Source organism: Benincasa hispida, chromosome 12 (assembly GCF_027475165.1).
Source record: "Benincasa hispida cultivar pf3 chromosome 12, pf3_genome.v1.1, whole genome shotgun sequence".
Lineage (NCBI taxonomy): Eukaryota > Viridiplantae > Streptophyta > Magnoliopsida > Cucurbitales > Cucurbitaceae > Benincasa > Benincasa hispida.
The window spans coordinates 64,320,081-64,339,629 of record NC_143489.1 but is presented as its reverse complement, the minus strand read 5'-3'; positions in this window follow the sequence as shown (position 1 = coordinate 64,339,629).

The window sequence follows — 19,549 nt, the reverse complement described above, 5'->3', positions numbered from 1 at the left end:
ACATTCCATGTTTCATAGACAACAGTGAAGAAAATATCATATATTATTACATCACAAGCGTTTGTTCAATAGTGACACGACCTCAATCTTGAGTGTTTTGGGAACTTCTGCCTTTGAGGGCAGTCCTTTGATTAGTATGGGTGAGAATGGCCAAATTGCCAACTTAACATGCCTACCTTTTTGGGGACTTATCTGATTTGGGAGTTGGGAACTTAATCCACAAGATGGAATGCACTTCTTTCCCGAAGCAAGGATAGAAAGATTGCTCTCTTAAGGGCTGATTCCGGGGCTTGAACATAGTGGCCAAAACTTCTCTTTAGAAGAGAAGACTCAGTCATAATAGGACAATGATTTATGTTCATTAGACGGATCAGTGGTACTTAAAGAGACAGATGTAACTACAGGGGTATAACAATTATTGGCCCAGTTGTACTTTCGAGCGATCTGTGAAGGGTTGTCGTACTACTGATTGGTTAAGATAGACACATAATATATCTGTGGTAAGGAGAGTTCAGTTGTCGATCTTTGGTGGAGTGCCTAGCAGTTAACAGATGGTGGATCCCGTGACTAAAGAGTTTAGTCAGTTTTTCACGTACCGTTGGAGCTTCGAGCTACAAGTCCATAAGATCCCCTTGGTAGCTCAATGGATTCAGTCGAGGATCAGTTCTTGGTATTGATTTAAAGTGTTCAAATTGACAAGAAGTTATTTTGATTATATATGACGTAATCAGTATGATGTATGAGATACATCTAGTGGAGGATTAATATAAAGGAGATTTACATTAAGTACCATGGAATAGAAAAAAAACTATGGTTTATACGTTTCATGAGATGAAATATTATAACTATAGGTTATAAATATAATATGATAAGTTAGTTATCATTTATATTTATAATAATATTAATTATTGGATAATTAATTTCTTTTCTTTAATAACCAATTGAGTGGGTGGTTATTGGTTTTTCATGGTAACCTTAAGTTAAAAGGAAAATTGTTTTTCCTAATTTTAGTATGTATTGAAAAGTTTTTTTTTTCTCTCGAAAAAAAGAAACTTACGGTGCTTGTCAAGTAAATAATGATTCATTAAGCGATAGCGTGTTTTAGTAAACGATCGTGTAGTATTTGTAGGCGACAGACATCGAGATAAACGATGAGCTCAACGATCACATAGCTTTTACTATACGATCGCATAGCTTTAGCTAAACGATTGGGCATCGACCTATACAATAGGTCTCTGCCATTTCCCACTTGCTCAATCGTGTACACGATTGGTGTTTCCTCCTTCGTCTGCCTCATACCAAGTCCGAACAGAGCCCACCCTTTGGATTCTCACACCGAGAATACCAAGGTAGCCTTCTTGGTGGTGTCATACTCAACTCGACACCGTCGAGGTTTTATGGAGGTTGTTCGTGTTCTTCCTGAGGAATTCATGACCAAGTCGATCGCAGAGGATGAGTGTGCAGTGTTCGTGCAGTGTTGCGGTCGTGTTGTTCGAGCGTTCGTGAGCAAGGAGCATGGAGACGAGTCTACAATTGATCGTAGAGTTTTCCCCTTGTTCATTTGTAGTTGTTCATGCTGTAATTTCTGTATTGATTGTATAACCATATGTTTCTGTACAACTGTAATTTGTAATGTTCATTCATGATTGTAGTTTGGAAGGATCTATATTCTATTGCTCATGGAAATCTCGAATTCGATTTCCTTCAATTATTATAGTGTATTTGATACATTATAATACTAAGTATTTATGAGAGAAAATAAATATTTGAAAATTATTCAAATATTAATTCTATGAATTGGATTCATATAATTAAATTTAATGTAAATGTGATTTATATTAAAATCCATTGGTGAGAGAAAATTGAAACTATAGGCTATATCATATTTGATACAATATAAAAACTATAGGTTATATATCATATGTGATATAACATATAGTTATGTATATATGTATAATAAAATAGTTATTTTATATATATATATATATATATTAATTAATTAAAATTTTTTAAATTAATTATTTCTATATTTTGGAGGGAATTAACTTCCATCCTCAAATTTCTCTCCACCCACGTATTATGTGGGTGGTTGATAAAGGGAGTGGGAGTTCGTGTTTTCTTCTTCTTCTTCCTGCAACACAAAAGAATTCAGTGTACAAAAAAAAAAAAAAAAATCCAATTCTTCTATTCCTCCTCTCTTCTCTCTATCATTTTTATCTTCCTTCACAAAAATCCAAAAAAACTAGAGCCCACAACTCCTAGGTTCTCTACCTAAGAATATTGTGATCTCCAAGTGGTGGTGCCCTTTTTGATGTTTGTGTTCTTCACAGAGAAGAAGGATTCTTGAAGATTTTTTGTGTCTTCAAAGGTAAAGGTTTTTTCGAAACCCCAATTTATTTTCTGCAATTTCTGTTGAAGCATGTTGTACAATTTTTGTGAACACATAATTTTTCTTTTTCATCTGTAAAATTGGGATTTGGATAGATTCGCTTCTGCTCAAGGATCCCCCCATAAGAGTTCCTTAAGATTTGTCTCATCTCCTCAACTTCTTAAGGTGTCTTAGGAAATTTCTCATTAGACAAGATGATTTCATGCCTGAAAGGTAATAACCTCTCTTGAAATTCTGCATCGAATATTTGACAAGCATCTTATTAATGTACGAGGCATGAGACAAGGCAGGATTTATTCTAACGATCCTTGAAGATTTGGATCCCAAGAACAAACTACGCCTCTCCCAGATCTTTCATTTGGAATTGCACCGCTAACCACTGTTTTACATCAATCAGTAGACTTACATTATTCTCAATGAGTAGGATATTGTCTATGTACAATATTACGAAAGCTATTGAACTGTTGATGATTTTCTTCTAGACATAAGACCCATCAACATTGTGATCAAAGCCATAAGATTTTATCGAGTATCAAACTTTATATTCAAGATTGAGAAGCCTATTTTAGACCATGAATGGACCGATTAAGATGGATGCCTCTAGTTATTGCATAAAGATGGTCTCCTCAAGATTGCCACTTAGAAAGGTAGTCTTGACATCCATTTGCCAAATCTCATAGTCATAATATACGACAATGGACAGAAGTACCCAGATAGACTTTAGCATGGCAATAGGTTAGAAAGTCTCCTCATAGTCAACTCCCTCAATCTGGTTATAACCCGTTGCCACCAGTCTAGCCTTAAAAATTTTCACCTTACCATTTGCACCTTTTTTTCTTTTGTAGATTCACTTGTAATCTATAGATTTTACCTCATTAGATTGATTTACAAGATCCATAACTTTGATCCATTCATCTTTGTCCACATCCTCCATTGTCTGTTTATAGGACAATGGATCCTCGACGTCGCCATCAAATATGACAGTTAGGGTTTCTGTTAAACCCATATAATGAATAGGTAGGTTTGCAATCCAACCATTATGTCGAGGTCTCTTTAACGGTTGAGGTACAGGTGATTGACTAGATGAATCGACATCAACAACTCTTGTTGATGTACTAGGATTTTTAACAACTCTTATTGAAGGTTTAATAGTTTCATTGGAAAGCTCGTTTAACACTAACTTACTGCACGACTTATGCTCCTTGATGTGGTAATCTTTTTAAAACGTAATGTTTGTCAACACAAACATTTTATTATCCTGAGCATCGTAGAAGTAATCACCTTTGGTTCCTTTAGGGTAGCCTACAAATAGACATAGTTTTGAACGAAGTTCCAATTTGTTAGGATTATCCTCAAGCACATATGTTGGGTAACCACAAATTATAAAATGACGAAAACTACTTTTACGACCATTCATAATTCCAAAAGTAACTCATCATAGACCGAACCATGTCCAACAAGGTTCAATTTTTCCCTTCTGATACATCATTCTGCTGAGATGTACTAGGTGCTGAGAGTTGGGATATGATTCCATGTTCTATCAAATAGTCCTGGAATCTCAAATTCATATACTCTCCACCTCAAACAGTTCGAAATGTCTTAATTGTTCTACTTAATGTATTTTCATTTTCAGCCTTGTACTCTTTAAACTTTTCAAGAGCTTATTGTGTTTCAACGCATACACTAAGAACATGCATCACATATTGTGTTTCATCGAATTTTAGTTGTCGAGTAATTGACATCTAATTTTCTGTCACTAAGTTTTTAGCATCGTTGTCGGGGACTTGGCAGCTAATTGTTTATTGAGTTTCGTGTCTTTACAGGCAACCTTTTTATCTTGGGAGTATTGTAGCTTGTGCGACCAAGTTGAAAACAATATTGAAGTGTAGGCGATGCGCCGAAAGTCAGTATTGACTCCAAGGTAGAAGAGCAATCAGTCGCAAAGAGCTGAAGATGATTCTAAGCACATGATGGCCAACGCATGATCGAAAGACAGTATCTTTACCTCACTTTCATAGTTTAGGCTATTTGTATTTTTTTATTGTTATTTTGGATATATGGTTGCTTCCTTGGTTGTGGTGCGTTTGCTCTTTGTAAGTGCAACAATAAGTTTTCTCAGTGTGCAGTTTAATGGAAGAATTCCTTTCATCCTTCAATGCAAGGCTTCGATCGTGGATTCCAACGCATGATCGCATGCATTATTCCGCCTAAGGTTCTTTTCTTGTTATCTTGTATGCCTTATCCTTTTGAAATTCTTTTTTTTCCCGATTGCATTGATTTGCAGTGTTTCTATGATGGTACGTATAATTCACCGCATCTTCTAACTAATCATCGCAAGGCAATCCTTACTTGCAATAGCTTCTTCAAATTTTGAAAGTCTTAAGTTTTATTTTGTGCAAACCTTTTTTCAAACATTTATTACCTCATTCTAGTATTTTTTTTCTTAGCTTTGCAGTGAGAACGCTGCCAACCTCTAAGTTTGGAGGTGGCATCGGTCTCGGAGAATTGCGTTCATTGCATTGCAATCATTTCAAACAAAAAAAACAACAAAATAAAAAAAATGGAAAGAGTTTTTTAGAATAATAACTCCACTGTCAACGCAATGGGGAAACTCATGTTGATAAGAGTTAAGTTGTGAAAGGCATTTACCCATAGTTGGATATCCGCATGACACACGTGGGAGTAAGCCAAAAACGAAGGTAAGTTGCCAGGATCAACACATAAGTGCAACTCCTCTGTCAGGTGTAAGCCAAATCAAGAGAAGAGTTTAGTTGAATATGGAACGCAACCGAAGTTAGATGCCCACATGACACATGTGGGGGGTAAACCAAAACGAATAGCATAATCAGGTTCAATGCCGAATTTGAATAAGTAATCGCAAATTTTTGAAGTGTTTTGAACGAATGCATTCACAAAAGTTAAACGCAAAGTTACGGTGAATGAATAAATAGTTTTTGAGCAAAGGCTTTATGGAGTAAAACTTAGAAAAGATCTTTTTGAAGAAGCAGGCAAAGTGGAGGAGAGCATTGCGGCGATGATTAAAGGTATGAGGAAATCATATTCTGAGAAGCTAGTCATCGCAAAGGAAAGCCAAAAGTTGAGTTAGAATTTTTTGAGTATAACGCATGCTTGAAGACAAGCATGATTTTAAGTTTGGGGGTGAGATGACATGCATAAATGCATGTCATCTTAGGCCTTTTACTTAGAATTATGAAGGTTGTTAAAAGAAATATGCGGCAATTATGATAGGAATTCATGAGAAAATGAGCTTGCAGCGTTTAGCATTAAGAATCTTGGCTAACCCATTATTATGCGTTATTATGCGTTCAATTGTCTATTTTTGTAGCTAACGCAGGAAGTGGACAAAAACGCGGAATCCGGACTACCGCATTAACGACCACATGCGGAAAAAGCCTCCATCACAAAGGCGAACGCATTTGATCAATGCATGGGTGTTGCAGTAATCAGTCGTATGCGTCCATCACATAAGAGTTGCGATCGTCAAGCGATTGCGGTCATTTTGTAGAAGTTGCGGTATTATGCGAATGCGGTCAATGCATGATTGCAGCTACATGATAACACATATAGAGGAATCAACGCAAGGTTTATGGAATGAATGCATCAACGCATTTCTCGGGAAAATAAAAAAGATGATGTTGACATCTCACCTACCACGCCGTTAGCATAAGAGATTCAGAAAGGACTAAACATGTCGCGAATGTCAGAATCAGAGCCATTCATTAATGCTGTCGGCGATCCAAGCTCTACATAAAGAAGCCGATGAGCAAAGTTCCAACTTGTCCGGGGATTACCCTTGCAATCCAGGGTTTTCCCTGCGATCCAGACTAATGCTTGAGAGGAAGCTTGAGAGTTCTTCATCTCCCTCATCCATTCCGAGTGACGACCGGAGCCTTCGATCAGAGCTAGATCTCGGGAGAGTCAGCTCCATCACCCATTCATGGCACCACCGGCAACCTTGACGCATATCCGCTGAAAGCAAGTTATTGATTCCAACCGGTCATTTCATTTTCTCTTCTTTTCTTATATTGTATTGTATTACATTTTGTGGTTAAGGAATTAATACATTATGTGTTCAATGCATTTCTCTGTTTCCTTCGATTCCATCTTCATCTTTCTTTACTTAGCATCCTTATCTTTCATTGCATCACTTAGTGAGATTGCTAGAGTATCACATATTTAATCACGTGGATTAGAGATATGAAGCATGTAGCAAACCACCGAGAGGTGTGCGTTGTGTGAGTGTGTGAGAAAACCTTATTTGCTTGGTGTGAAGCTGTATCAACGCCTGTCTATAGGCTAACGCAATGCTTGTCTATGAGTAAAGTCAGCAACAACCAACTACCCGAGAGGGTAAGTGGTTGGTCACATTAAGCAATGTAAGTTATTGTTCACTAGAGATAGGAATAACTTGCATCAGCCAAGTTTGTGTGGTTACCTTGTCTTATGTATGCACCCATCATACCTTTAGAGCTGCTCGAGAGAGAGTCTAAAGAAAGAACCTAAGACTCGAGAGAGCTAGGTTAGAATCGATGCTCGAGAGGGCTAAATTAGGTTTGCATAAGCAAGAATGGAGACTTAGGAATAAGCTCTGTTTGTTATTACACAGCGTATGCACCCTACAGAGAGGACTATGGCTGGTCCAGGAAGTAGGATATGGTGGATGTATGTGGTCATCTCGACACTTATGCATACACACCAAATACGTCCTAGATTTAGGCTTTTAGTGTGTGTAGCATGATCGCATAGCTTGCGTTGACTAAGGTTGCCCTAGCGGTCACTCTTAAGAGTTGCAATGAAGACATCCCCATATTTTATCTATTTTTCCATCCATTTACTTCATATCAAAAGTTGTTGTGTCCCTACCTCTCATTCATATTCTCATTGTGTTTTCTGTTAGTTAGAAGTACGAGTAGTGTTAGCATAAAAACCTCTCCTTCATTCTTTTATTCAACCGTCGCATGTACATTATCGCATCATATAGCTACAAGTCCTTGAGTTCGACCTCGAATCACCCGAGAAACTTGCGTTTGCATTATACTTGGCGTGAACACAAGAAAACTTGTGACAGGAATGCATGGTCATCGCATACATCTGTTAACACATAATCATTCCAACGTATGACCATCGACGCATGACAATCAACGCATACACTAAGAACACGCATCACATATTGCATTTCACCAGATTTTAGTTGTCCAGTAATTGACATCTAATTTCCCGTCACCAAGTTTTTTATCATATGCAATGAGTTTGTATAAGACTGGACCACGACTTGGTCACTTTTGCTTTATAACACCGTTTACTATATAAAACTGACTAATTCAAATTTGATGACCTAGGTAACTCGATCTCAATCCTGAGCTAACTATGAACTCTTGTTTATTCGGGATTATCCTTAGATCTGCATGGGTAAGAGCAGCTCAATAGTGCTGGCTCAATAAGTCTCTCATTTCAGGGGTAAGACCGGGTAAATAGCTGGAACATAAGGTGCAAGATGGACTTCACTCCTACCCATCTCTAAGGGTAGTAGATAGGTTGTTCCCTTAAGTGCTGACTTTAGAATTAGAACAAGGGGCCCCACCCTCTTTCTAGGCTAAGAGGGACTCAATTTGTTGGTTGGACTACAAATCAATTGTTCTTTAGAGGTTCAGTGGTACTGAAGAAACAAGAAGTGTTCTCAGGGATAAAACAGTATTTTGACCCCGCTAAGACCACGGACAACTTGTGAAAGATTGACTTACTGGTTATGATTACATCAGATAGACAGAAATATATCTACAGTGAAGGTGGTGCAACTACGGGACTTTAGTGGAATGACCCGTTAGTTAACAAATATTGATTAATTAGGTTAAAGAGTTTTACCGGTTAATCTCAGATTTTAGGTCCCCCTACTAGCTCATATGGATTAAACTTAGAATAGTATGTTGGATTAATTCAAATTGTTTTAATTAGGAAAAGGGATTAAAACCGATAAGTATATGCGATATCGCTATTGGTTTTTGTATGGTGCTCTATATTCAAATGTGATTTGAATTTTGAAAATATGAATGCGGATTCATGTTCGGGAGGTCAAAATTAGTCAAGAGCGTCAAAACTGTAAAAAGTCAAAGGGTTGATTTTTTCGCTAGGGAAAAGTCAAAGTTTGACTTTGACCAAATGGAAAAAGACCTTTTTGCCCTTGATTAGAGTTAGTGGAATTATCCAACATTTTTGTTGGATAACCTCACTAACTTAAGTGGACTATGTGTAAACATTATAGAATGGTACATAGCCTACTTTGGTTTAGTGCTTTGTGAGGTGTTGATTTTTTGTGAGCTTTTACATGCATTAGATGCATGTAATTATTTTATAAAAGGAAGTTTTTTTAAAAAAAATAACTTCTTCTTCTTGTTGTTGAATTTTCTATTTTTTGGTTTTCAAGTTCTCACCAAAAACTCCCTTTTTTCACATTAACCTTGAACTTCCCATTCTTCCTTTTCATTCCTTCATTCACCGGTCCCACAACCCAGTTCTAAGTCCAAAGAATAACAGAGAAACTCTAGTGGTGGTCCGATAGAGTCCGAGTTGAGATTCAGTGAGAAAAAGCATTTTTTGGGAGCTAAAAAGGTTGTACACTATCTCTTTTTAGTTTACTGTTTTTCTTATATTTTCATGTTAATTTCCTTTTAATTAGAGGCAATTAGAGTGTAACTAGTTCCTTATTCTGTTGCGTATGTCTCGTGTTCCATCATCGTTCTCCGTAGATACTTGAGAATGTTCTTAACGGCTGTCCAATGATCATATCCTGGATTAGACTGATATCTACCGACTATTCCCACTGCATAACAGATGTCAGGTCTAGTACATAACATTGCATATATTAAACTGCCACGACAGATGTATAGAAGACCCGTCACATATCCTCAACGTCTTGAAGTGTTTTAGAACACTGTTCCTTAGACAATGTAACTTTGTGCCTGAAAGGCAATAGGCCCTTCTTGGAGTTCTACATCAAATATTTGATCAACATCTTGTCAATATACGATGCCTGAGATAATGCTAGCATTTTGTTCTTTCGATCTCGAAAGATCATAATACGAAGAACAAACGGAGCCTCTCCCAATTCTTTCAGTTGGAATTGGGTTGCTAGCCAGTTCTTAACTGTGGTCAGTAAGCCTACATCATTCCTAATGAATAGGATATCATCTACATACAACAATAGGAAAACTACTGAACTGTTGATGATCTTTTTGTAGACACAAGGCTCATCAACGTTCTGGTCAAAGCCATAAGATTTGATCACAGTATCAAACCTTATATTCCAAGATCGAGATGCCTGTTTTAGTCCATAAGTGGACTGAGTAAGCTTGCAAACCTTTTGCTCTTAACCTTGGACTATGAATCCCTCGAGCTGCACCATATAAATGGTCTCCTCAAGTTGTCATTCAGAAAAGTAGTCTTGACATCCATTTGTCATATCTCATAGTCATAATATGAGACAATGGATAAAAGGATTCGGATAGACTTCAACATGGCAACAGATGAGAAAGTCTCCTCATAGTCGACTCCCTCTACCGAGGTATGACCTTTCACCAACAGTCTAACCGTAAAGGTTTGTACTTCCCATCGTTTCCTCTTATAGATCCATTTACAACCTATAGGTTTAACCCCATCAGGTTGATCTATAAGATCCAAAATTGAATTGAGGTACATAGACTCCATTTTGAGATCCATGGCTTTGATCCATTCATCTCTATCAATATCCTCCATTGCCTTCTTGTAAGATAATGGATCCTTAACCTCGCCATCAGCTCCCATAGCTAGGATTTCAGTTAAACCCATATAGCAAATTGGTAGGTTTGCAACCCTCCCACTACGTTAAGGTTCCTTCAACACTTGAGGTGGATTTGAGCTACCAGATGAACCTACTTCACCAAATCTTGTTGAGGTAATAGGCTCTTCAACAACTCTTGTTGAAGATTCAATGGTTTCTTTGGAAAGCTCATTCAACACGATTTTGCTTCTAGGTATGTGTTCCCTTATGTGTTCCTCCTTAAGAAAAGTAGTATTTGTCAATACAAATAGTTTGTTTTCTTCAGGATCATAGAAATAACTACCTCCCATTCCCTTGAGGTAGCCTACAAATAAGCATTACCTTGAACGTGGTTCCAATTTCTTAAGATTAGCCTCAAGCACATGTGATGGGCAACCCCAGATTCTAAAATGACGTAAACCAACTTTACGACCATTCCATAACTCCAAAGGTGTTTTGGAAACACTTTTGAAGGGAACACAATTTAGGATATAAGTTGCAGTCTCCACTGCATAACCCCAAAACGAGTCAGGTAAGGAAGAGTAACTCATCATAGACCTAACCATGTCCAACAGGATTCGATTTCTCCTATCTGATACTCCATTTTGCTGAGGTATACCAGGTGCTGAGAGTTGATAAACTATTCCTTGTTCTATCAAATAGTTCTGGAATGATGAATCCAAAAACTCTTCACCTCGATCAGATCAAAGTGTTTTAATCGTTCTATTTAATGTGTTGTCAACTTTAGCCTTGAATTCTTTGAACATTTCAAAAGACTCAAACTTTTGTTGCATTAAATAAACGTACCCATATATAGGATAATCATCAGTGAAAGTGATGAAATATTCCTAACCTCTCATGCCTCTTACATTCATCAGACTGCAAAGGTCTGAATGCACTAGCTCTAAAGGCTCTTTGGCCCTATGACCTTTTCGAGTCAAAGACCTTTTAGTCATTTTACTTTCAAGGCATGACTCACACACAGGTAAAGAATTTTCTTCTAACTCGCTTAGAAGTCCATTCTTCACCAACTTCTCAATCCAATTGAGATTAATATGTCCTAATCTTAGGTGCCAAAGTTGGGCATTTTCTTTAGAAGAAATTTTAAGTCTTTTATTTTGAGTTATGACAGTTTTAAACATCTCTATGTTATGGAGGACATTTATTGCTAACGACCTTAGCATATGCAAACTATTTTCTACTTGTGCAGAACAAATATCAACACCATTTTTTGTAATAAACACTTTAGAGAAAAATATTGATATTTCGATTCAAGAAGACACTTTATAGACACTAAGTTCCTTTTCAAATTGGGAACTATAAATACATCATTCAAAATGAGAAATTTGTTATGTAAAGTTAACTGGAGACCTCCCACTGCCACAGTTGAGGCAAGTGCCCGGTTCCAACTCGCATCGTCATCTCACCAGCACCAAGTTGTCACTAGAAACTAATTTCCTTAAATGAAGACGAACATGGTTAGTGGCTACAGAGTCAATAATCCAGGCAGAATCATCATTCTCCACTAAACAAGTCTTCAAAACAAGAAAATCATATTTACCTTGTTTGGCCTTCTTCTTCTCAGCCAAATATCTGGGGTAGCTTCTTTTCCAGTGCCCGTCCTGGTTCCAATGGAAACATTTTCCCTTATCAACCCTCACTGGTGGTCTACCCCTTGGAGCAATAGGTTGTGGGTTAGCAGGTGTCTTCCCTTTACCACCCTTCTTCTTCTTCCATTTTCTAGTGCCGAAAAAAGAAGGTGCTGACTTAGTTCCAGAGATCGAACTATTGTGAAACTTTTTAGATGATGAAGCAACATTTGTTTCACCCTTCTTCTCCTTGCTTTTCAGCAAATATTGGAAAGTTTGCAACTCGTTGAGTAGAGTTGTAAGGTTGTAGACAATTATGTTTCGTTCATCTCAGCCACGTTGAAGTGGATCATTATGTTGAGAATGTGTTCCCTAACAGATGACCCCTCTTACATCTGTGAGTTGAAGATGTACTTGAGAGCGTCGTGCCTAAGCTATGCAGAAGATTGTCCGAACATTCCCCTTAGAAACTCCATGATATTGCATGCAGTGACCATGGATTCATGCTTCTTTGCCAAAACTTCGTTAAGGTTGGCCAAGATATACGCTCGGGCCTTCACGTTCGCCCGTGTCCATCACTCATATGCTTCTCGAATGTTTCAAGTAGCAGTAGGAGGTGCAATAGGAGGACATTCCTCCGTAAGGACGAAGCGGAGTCATCGATGATCAAAATCTATTAATGGTGTTTTTCTAACTCGCGTAATTCTCGCCAGTTAGTTTATCGGCGGCAAGTAAACTTAAGGTCGCAATAGCCATAATTAAATTGTTGAAAAATGAACAAACTTAATTAAGTCTACTTGCATTAAACCACTTTTAGAAAACAAAACAAGTTTTAGCAAAATAGTCTGGTGTACCCTAAGTGACATCTATTTTGTAATGATGGTTCAGTGAGGCAAGACAAAAGTCACCGTAGGGTGATCAAGTGCCCCTTCACTGAAATGAGACATTCTCAACCATTAGACAGAAACAACTTCTTGTAACTGAATCTAATAGTCACCATTGTTCAATCCAGAATTTGTTAACATCCTTAACAATTATGTGTAAGTTTTGTTGGGTTTTATGCTCTAAAACCCGTAGATAGTAAATTTAACTTTTGACTGTTCATTAATAAATTATTATTGATGTTTTTTCAATAAAGAGTTATTGTTTATATTATGTTAATCATGCCTAAATAACTGTAATTCAATAAAATAACATCCTGGCTTGTTGTATGAGTCTTGAGCTATATATAGAGATATACGGGGATTATTGTTCAAGATATAACCTAAAGGGTCTATAGTATAGAGATAAGGTTGGGTACCTTATCCTGTAACACTATGGATACAACTCACTTTGTATTTGATATAAACATAATGATTCAACGTGTTCGTGTAGGAGACATGTGGGTGGAGGTATCCCATGTAATGAGTTTGCATGAAACCGGACCGCAAAATAGTAACCCCTGATTGTAACACTGTTGACTAGTTAGGTTTCTATTTCACTAAGATGACCTAGGCAACTTAGTCTCAATCTTGAGTGAGTTATGAACTCCTGTTCACAAGGGATTGTCCTTTGATTTGTAGGAGTGAAAGTGGCTGGCTCGCCGACTCAATAAGCCTACCATTTTGGGGACAAAACCGAGTGAATAGTTGGGAACATAATTTTATAAGATGGAATTCACTTCTTTCCTACTTTAGAAAAGTAGATGAGTGTTCCCGTAGTGGTGTTTCCGGGTCTTAAACATAGGGCCCTGCCCTCTCATTGGCCTGAGAAGGATCTTTGTTTGTTGGTTGGACCACAAACAGGTTGTTCATTAGAGGAACATTGGTACTTAAGGATGTAGAAGTAACCCAAGGGTAAAATGGTAATTTGACCCAGCTGGTGTTACGAATACTCATGAAGGACTAACTTGCTGTTATCGGTCTATATCTGTGGACATAGAAATATATCAACAGTGAGAAGAGTGCAACTATGAGTCTATAGTGGAGTGTGTCCACAGTTAACGAATATTGATTAACTCGGTTAATGAGTTTAGCCAATTAATCTCATATCATTGGAGCTTCTGATCTGTAAGTTCATTAGGTCCCACTGGTAGCTCAAAAAAGGATATTGAAGAAATTAAAGTAATTTGAATTGTTCAAATTAACTGAGGGGACATAATATAATGTATGTTGATACATTATAATATAAAGTTTATAATTTAATTAAACTTTATGATATAAAATTTATTTTTTAATTTGATCTAAAAATTAATTTATGGGAGAATTAAATATTTGAAGGATTTAAAATATTAAATATAATATGAATTAATTTCCTATTAAAACTATAGGTTAAAAATAATGCGCACAAGATGCACATTAAATTATATGAGAGAAAGATAATTGAATGTGATTCAATTATAAGGTTAAATTAAATATGTGATATTTAATTTAATGATTAATTAATTGGAGAAATAATTATTTTAATTTAATTATATTTAATTAAATATGATTTGAATAAATTAAATGAATTGAAACTATAGGTGATGTGAGATGGATGTATTAGAATATGATTCTAATACATATTTAATTAACTATAGGAGATATTTAATTATTATTAATTAATTTGATTAATTAATAATTATTTAATTTAATTTTTTAATAAATTAAATTCGATTTAATTTATTTAGTTAAATTAAATATATTTATTATATATAATTATAAATTAAAATTAGATTTATTTATTTTAATTAATAATAAAAATTAAATAAAAAAAGGGGGAAGGGAGATTATGTAACTCCCCACATTGGAGAGTTATGAGATTTATGGGGAGAGGGAGTCTTTTCCCTGATTTTTTCCCTCTCCCTCTGACTCTCACTCATACTCTGTGTTAATAGGAAAAAGAAAAAACCTTTCATTCTCATAAAGTTTTCTCTCATTTTTTTCTCCCTTACTCCAAAATCAAGAAAAGGTGATCCCACCATCCCGCCTCAATAGACTCAACAGATGATAATGGTGAAGGCTTTTTGGGAGTGTTGTATTTATTTTTCAGAGGATTTTCATCAACACATTTAAATGTAAGAAAGTCTTTCTTTTTTTAAGTTTTGAAAGTATATGTTTAGCCTAGGTTTGTTTTCCAATGCAAATTTGTTTGGTATTAAAACTAGAGTTAGATCTAATTTTTTCCGCTGCGAGAGGATTTAATCCCTTCAATTGGTATCAGAGCCTTCTCTGTTTTATTTTCAATTTTAATTTTGCATTGGTTAAAGGTGGGTTTAAATGCATTATGAATGTTTTTGGTTTGTTGCATACTGTTTGGGTTTAAATTAACCATATATTTATATGTTTTATGTGATTTGATCATGTAAGGCCCTTGCGTTTTGGACATTTTAATGTAAATCAAGTCTGTAAGTTCGTATCTAGAATTAAGTTGAAGATCGATGAAGATCGGGATCAATTTTGGCCAAAAACAGATGTAATCAGTGGTTGCCATTTGAAAAAAAGGGAAAAATTGGAAGATGACGGTGGTGGCAACAAAAGGAAGGGTTGACGTCAACATCAAACGTCGGCTAACATTAGTGTGACATCAACCCCAACGGTTCGTGTGGTTCGGTTTGAGGTTCGTCTGGTTCAGTCACTGACTTCAGCTTCACGGATGACATAAGCGTGACATCAGAAGGCGCGGATCATTTAGTCAATTCTCGATAGTCCGATTCAAGCAGTTTTGACCCGATTCAATTTTTTTTGTCCGGTTCAAGTGGTTTTGACCTGTTTTGAATTTTTTTCACGATTCGAGCTCTTCTGGTCCGGTTTGGGTGCGGTTGAAGACTACTTAGGATAAAATTAGTAAAATTAATGTAATTTTTTGCTTTAATTTTTCCTAGGGGCCAATTAACCAGTTCATTAGCTATTTAAATATTTTATTGAATGTCATTTAGATATAATCTCACCTTAGGTTAAACATATTCATGCATTTTTATATTACAAATATTATAATATATAGTTTATGAATGATAGGTTAATTTATTTATTAATATAATTGTTATATATATATATATATATATATATATTAACAAAGCATGAAGCATGTAATTACTTAGATAAATATAAAGAGTTATATTTCTTATAAAGTTTTGAGCATGCTTAATTGATTTTCATGTTTGTTTTAATATAAAGTGTTATATTTTTATATGAAAATCAATATGCATTGAGCATGTCACATCCATAGTATTAATGTAATTGTTATATTAAATTATGCAATGCATGTTATAAGGTTTGTTTATTAATTAATACCAGTGAACAACATGATTATAGGGCTAATCATTAAATTTTGATTTTTTTTTTTAAATTAATGATTAGAAACCGTCAATTTATAATCAAGAATTGCACGCAAACATAGGATCATAAGATTAATAAATTAATTTTAAAATGTTTACAATTAATTAGACCTAAGATCAACTTCTAATAGGATTAGAATTTTTTTTCTTACTTTTTAAAATAGTTTTAATGAACTAATTAGGAAAAACATTACTATGATTATAAGGGAACTCTATTGGTGATGTTCTGTCTAAGGCTGGGGGTTTTTACGGTTAACAGAACACCTCCTACCTAGGAACTGACCCAGAACCTAAGTTGAATTAATCATAGTTTGATGTTAGCATGCATTGTCACTAAGTTAATTAAAGGAGTTTAATTCACCTAGAACATAGATTATTTTTCTTTTTGTAAGTGTTATAATAAGAATAGACTTAGAAAGATTACTTAGCCGAATTTATCTAAGTTAAATAAACCCTAAAAGATACGGTAGGACACTTTAGTAGGAAAAAAAATTACAAAACGAGATATTTAAAATCAAGTTTTGCTCCTACGTCCCTATATTCACAAGTGAGATCCATACTCGGCTTTGTGTCGCCTTAGGCTCGGCCTCCCTTCAGAAAGTATTTGTATGGGTCAATAACAAAGTGAATGGGGAAAGTGTCTATAAAAAGTGAGAGCGAGACACGTGTCAACTTATCCCTTGGTCTCCGCCCCTAGGTCATATCGTGAGATTCCTATAATCCGCCTGCATGTTGTCCTGGAGCAACCATCCCTTCAGAGGGTCTGATCATAAGATTCAGAAAATCGTGAACTCCTGGAAAGGGTAGGGTTTCTTAGGTTAATTACCAACAGTCGTCTTTCCTAACGGTAACCTATTAGTGCGTACCATTGGGATATGAAAGTGGGAGGATTACACTTACGGGGATGAGTTAAATGTGTTAACAAATCCTTGACCGAACAATGGTGGCTAAAGTCTATAGGAATATGAGTTATTCTGGAATTAGATTTAGCTGAGAATTGTCTCATTTTAGAGGATGAGTAGCTGAACACCCTTCAATGGCGGTTACATTAAACCTCTGAAGCATCGTTGCAAAACTAAATCAATAGTTTTTTAGGGTTCTTTGATTACCTATTTTGCTGAATTTGATTGGATTTTATGCATTCATTTGCTTGTGTGATGGGTTAAGGCAAAGACAACTAATACGATCGTTGTTTATTTTCAGCAATGTCTTCCTCTATAATAGCACTGCTTAAAACGAAAAATTAATCGGTGAAAATTATTCTACGTGGAAGTCCAACTTGAATACAATTCTTGTTGTAGACGATCTGCGGTTTGTCTTAACGAAGGAATGTCTTCCGACCCCTACTCGTAATGCATCCAGTGATAAAGGATGCTTATGATCGCTGGACAAAGGCAAATGAAAAAGCTCGAGTCTATATCTTGGCCAGCATATCTGAGATCTTGGCCAAGAAACATGAGGTTATAGTCACAATGAGAAAGATTATGGAATCTCTCCAAGAGATGTTTGGACAGTCGTCCTACCAACTCCACCATGATGCCCTCAAGTACATTTCTACTTGTAGCATGAAATAGGGCACATCTGTTTGGGAACATGTCCTGGACATGATGATCCAATTTAACATTGCAGAGGAAAATGGAGCGGTTATAGACGAGCGTAGTCAAGTTGCGTTCATCCTGGAATCTCTTCCGAAGAGTTTTCTTCAATTTCGCAGTAACGCGATGATGAACAAAATTCAATTCAACCTGACTATTCTCTTGAATGAGCTACAACTTTATTAGTCTTTTCTAAAAAAAAACAAGGGATAGATAGAAGGAGAGACAAATGTTGCCCATTCTAAAAGAAAGTTCTACAAAGGTTCATCCTCTGGGACTAAAGCCATATCTCAATTTTCCACTTCTAAGAAGATTCAAAATAAGAATTCAACAAGGGGAAGGCTCTCGTGGCTGCTGACAAGGGCAAGAGAAAGGCTAAGGTAGTTGGCAAGGGTAAATGTTTCCACTGCAACGTGGATGGACACTGGAAGAGGAACTGCCCTAAGTACCTCACTGAAAAGAAGAAGGAAAAGGAAGGTAAATTTGATTTACTTGTTTTAGAAACATGCCTTATTGAGCATGATGAGTTTGCCTAGATACTTGATTCAGCAGCAACTAATCATGTTTGCTCTTCTTTACAGGGAAACAACTCTTTTCAGCAGCTGGAAGAGTGTGAAATGACACTTAGGGTCGGAACGGGAGACGTCATTTCAGCTTGTGCAGTGGGAGATGCAAAGTTATTTTATGGAAATAAATTTCTTTTATTAGAAAATCTATATGTAGTTCCTAAGATAAGGAGAACTTAGTATCTATTTCATGTTTATTAGAACAATCGTACTTAGTAAATTTTTCAGTTAATGAAGCATTCATTTCAAAAAATGGTGTACATATTTGTTGTGCTAAATTAGAAAACAACTTATATGTGTTAAGACAAACTGAAATAAAAAGCACTTTTAAATCATGAGATGTTTAAAACTACTAATACTCAATAAAAAAAGACAATGTAATTCTCCTAAAAGTAATAATATATATCTTTGACACTTAAGACTACATCACATAAACATCGATAGGATCGATCGTTTTCTAAAGAATGGACTTATAAATAAGTTAGAAGATGATTCATTACGACCTATAGAGTTGATTCATAGAGTTGGAAAAATGTATATCAGAAAAGAATTGATACATAGAGTTGGAAAAATCTTGTCTTGAGGGGAAAATGTATAAAAGACCTTTTATTGGAAAAGGTTATAGGGCCAAAGAACCCATACTGTTGATACATTCTGATCTCTATGGTTCAATGAATGTAAAAGCTCGAGGAGGATATAGATACTTCATATCTTTTAAAGATGACTATTTCAGATATGGTTACTTATACCTAATGAGTCATAAGTCTGAAGACCTTGAAAAGTTCAAGGAGTATAAGGTTGAAGTTGAAAACCTCTTAGGTAAAACAGTTAAAATGCTTCGATCTGATCAAGATGGAGATTACATAGATCAAAGATTCCAGGAGTATATGATAGAACATGGAATCCAATCCTAATTCAACGCACCTAGTATACCTCAGTAGAACAGTACATCAGAAAGGAGGAATAGAACCTTGTTAGACATGGTTCGCTCGATGATGAGCTATGCTTGATTTCCTAGCTCGTTTTGGGGGTATGCAGTAGAGACTGCAGTTCACATCCGGAACAATGTTCCCTTGAAAAGTGTTTTTGAAACACCTTTCGAGTTATGGAGGGAGCGTAAACCTACTTTGCATTACTTTCGTATCTGGGGTTGTCCAGCACATGTGCTTATGACAAATCCTAAGAAATTGGAACCTCGTTCAAGGCTGTGCCAATTTGTTGGTTACCCAAAAGAAATGAGAGGTGGTTTTTTCTACGACCCACAAGAAAATAAGGTGTTTGTATCGACAAACGCTACTTTCTT